Raw genomic sequence first — 3194 nt, forward strand, 5'->3', positions numbered from 1 at the left:
CGAAAAAAATACAATTGGCCAAATGAAAAAGAAGGTACAAAAATCCACTGAAGAAAATCACTCCTTACAAAGCAGATTTAGCCAAATAGAAAAGGAGGTACAAAAGCTAGCTGATGAAAACAATTTCTTAAAAATTAAAATTGGGCAAGTGGAAGCTAATGACTCTAAGAGACACCAAGATGAATGAAACAAAATTAAAAGAATGAAAAAATGGAAGAAAATGTAAAATGCCTGATTGAGAAAACAACTGACCTCGAAAATAGACCCAGGGGAGATAATCTAAGAATTATTGGCTACTTGAAAGTCATGATAAAAAAAAAAAGAGGTAGGGGTGGAGCCAAGATGGCAGATTAGAAGCATGACCTTCCCATGGCTCAGGCTTCCACCTTCCCCAATCTATGTAAAAAGGGGACTCTAAACAAACTTCAGAGCTGCAGAACCCACAAAATGACACAGAGAAGCTAACCTCCCACTGAGGACAGCCCGGCAGGCCAGCAGGAATCCAGCAGAGCGCTCTGGGAGCTGAACCCAGCCCCACTCCGAGGCTTTAGCCCCAGGGCCGGCCTGACCAGCCAACAGCCAGAGGGACTCCAGATCAGCAGCAGCTGTGGCCGTTTCCAGATTTATCAACAAATAGATGCGAAGGACAAAGTGAGAGGCCAGTGCAGTCTGGACTTTGGGACCCGCTAAGTGGGAGTGCATGGCTTTTACCCCCAGGGCGAGAAGCCGCTGAGACTCTACACAGCCAAATAGTGCCACATGGCAGCTTCAGCTCCTGACCTGCAGAGCGTAGGGGGACCAAGCACCAGTCTGAGGGGTAATCACTCTTGCTTTAACCTACTTGGATCTGGATTGCAGTCTAGGGTGGAGGTTCTGGGGTGTGTGTCCAGCTTGCCAGAGAGTGTGGAGACCTCAGAGAGGGCACCCATCTAATACCTCTGGCAGCTGAGAAAACCCCAGCGTTTGGGACAAAAGCTCCCCTGTCTGGTGGCAGAGTCCTACTGTGGCAAAAAGCCCAGGGGGTCAAGTGACTGAGTGGCAAAATGAGCAGGCAAAGGAAACAAAGCAGACAGAAGATTCCAACATTACACTCCTATTTGGGGGACAAAAAGGAGCAATGCATGGGACAGGAGGAAAACAGTGAAGTCAGAACTCCTGCACCAAAAGCTTCAAAGGCCATAGAGAACCTTAAGAAGCAGATAAGAGAAGTGGAGGAAAAATTGGGAAGAGAAATGAGAACAATGCAAGAAAATTATGAAATGAGAGTCAACAACCTGACTGAGGAAAATAATACCTTAAAAAACAGACTAACTCAAATGGCAAAGGAGGCTCAAAAAGGCAATTAGGAGAAGAATGCCTTAAAAAGCCGAATTTGCCAGATGGAAAAAGAATCTCAAAAGCTCACTGAGGAGAATCATTGCTTCAGAATTAGATTGGAGCAAATGGAAGCTAATGATTTTATGAGAAATCAAGATGCTGTTAAACAGATCCAAACAAATGAAAGAATAGAAGGCAATGTGAAATGTGTCATGGGAAAAACCACTGACCTGGAAAATAGATCCAGGAAAGATAATTTTAAAATTATTGGACTCCTTGAAAGCCATGACCAAAGTAAGAACCTAGAAATCATCCTCCAGGAAGTTCTCAAAGAAAACTGCTCTGATGTTTTAGTACCAGAGGGCAAAATAGAGGTTGAAAGAATACACCGATCACCTCCTGAAAAATATCCCCAAAAGAAAACTCCTAGGAATATTATAGCCAGGTTCTGGAATTCCCAGATTAAGGAGAGAATATTACAAGCAGCCAGGAAGAAACAATTTGAATATTGTGGAAACACAATCAGGATAACCCAGGATCTGGCAGCTTCTACACTGAGGGATTGAAGGGCTTGGAATATTATATTCCAGAGGGCAAAGGAGCTGGGATTAAAACTACCCAGCAAAACTGAGTATCATGTTTCAGGGGAAAATATGGTCATTCAGTGGAATAGAGGACTTTCAAGCATTCTTGATGAAAAAATCAGAGTTGAATAGAAAATTTGACATTCAGATACAAGAAGCAAGAGAAGCATGAGAAGGTAAACAGGGAAAAGAAATCATAAGGAACTTATCAAAGTTGAACTATTAACATTCCTACATGGAAAAACAATAATTGTAACTTATGAAACTTTTCTCAGTAGTTGAAGTGATTAGAAATATATACATATGTCTATATATGAGGGTATATGGGCATATGAATACATATGTGAATGTGTGTATATATGTTTACAGGTATACATAGATAGAGGGCACAGGACCAGTTTAACAGGAAGGGATGATACTTAAAAGGTGAAATTAAGGGTTGAGAGAGGAATATAATGAGAGGAGATGGGGACAGACAGATTGGGGTAAATTATCTCATACAGAAGAGACAAAGGAAAATGGCTACAATGGAGGGGAAGAATAGGAAGGCCAAAGGGAATGGGTCAACCTTATTCCCACTGAATCTGGCTTGAGGAGGGAGTTAAATACACAGTAAATAGGGTATCTCACCTTCCAGGAGAATAGGGAGGGAAGGGATGAGAGAGAGGATGATGGAAGGGAGGGCAGTTAGGGGTGGAGGGAAGTTGGAAGCACCCACTTTTGAAAAGGGACGGGATCAAAGTAGAGAAGAGAACAAGTGGGAGGTGGGATAGGAGGGAGGGAAATATAGTCAGTCTTTTACAATATATCTACTATGTTATTGTTTTGCATTAGCCACACATGTACAACCTATACTGAACTGCTCATCTTCCCAGTAAGGGTGGGTCACAAGGAAGGAAGGGAATGAATCTGGAATTGAAAGTATTAAAATCAAATATTCAAATATATATGTGTGTGTATATGTATATATATATACTATTATTAATACCATCTTATATGTAATTGGGAAATAAGATATACAGGCACTGAGGCATAGCGATCCACTGGAAAAGTCTAAAGGGGTCCGGGAGAAAATATGGGAGAGAGAAGATTGGAGGAGAGGATATCCTGTGGGACTGCTATTTTGGGGTGGTGGGTAGGGGAAAAACGGGGAGAAAATTTGTAACTCAAAATCTGGCAGAAATGAATGATGTAAATCAGAAGTTAATAAAACATTAAAATTTAAAAAAAAAAGCCTGGGCAGCATCTTTCAAAAATTACCAAGGAAAACTGCCCTGAAGTCCTAGAACCAGA

This window comes from Petaurus breviceps, unplaced genomic scaffold (genome assembly GCF_028583685.1).
Source record: "Petaurus breviceps papuanus isolate PSGF00001 unplaced genomic scaffold, PetGlider_PUasm1.0 221, whole genome shotgun sequence".
NCBI classification, from domain to species: domain Eukaryota; kingdom Metazoa; phylum Chordata; class Mammalia; order Diprotodontia; family Petauridae; genus Petaurus; species Petaurus breviceps.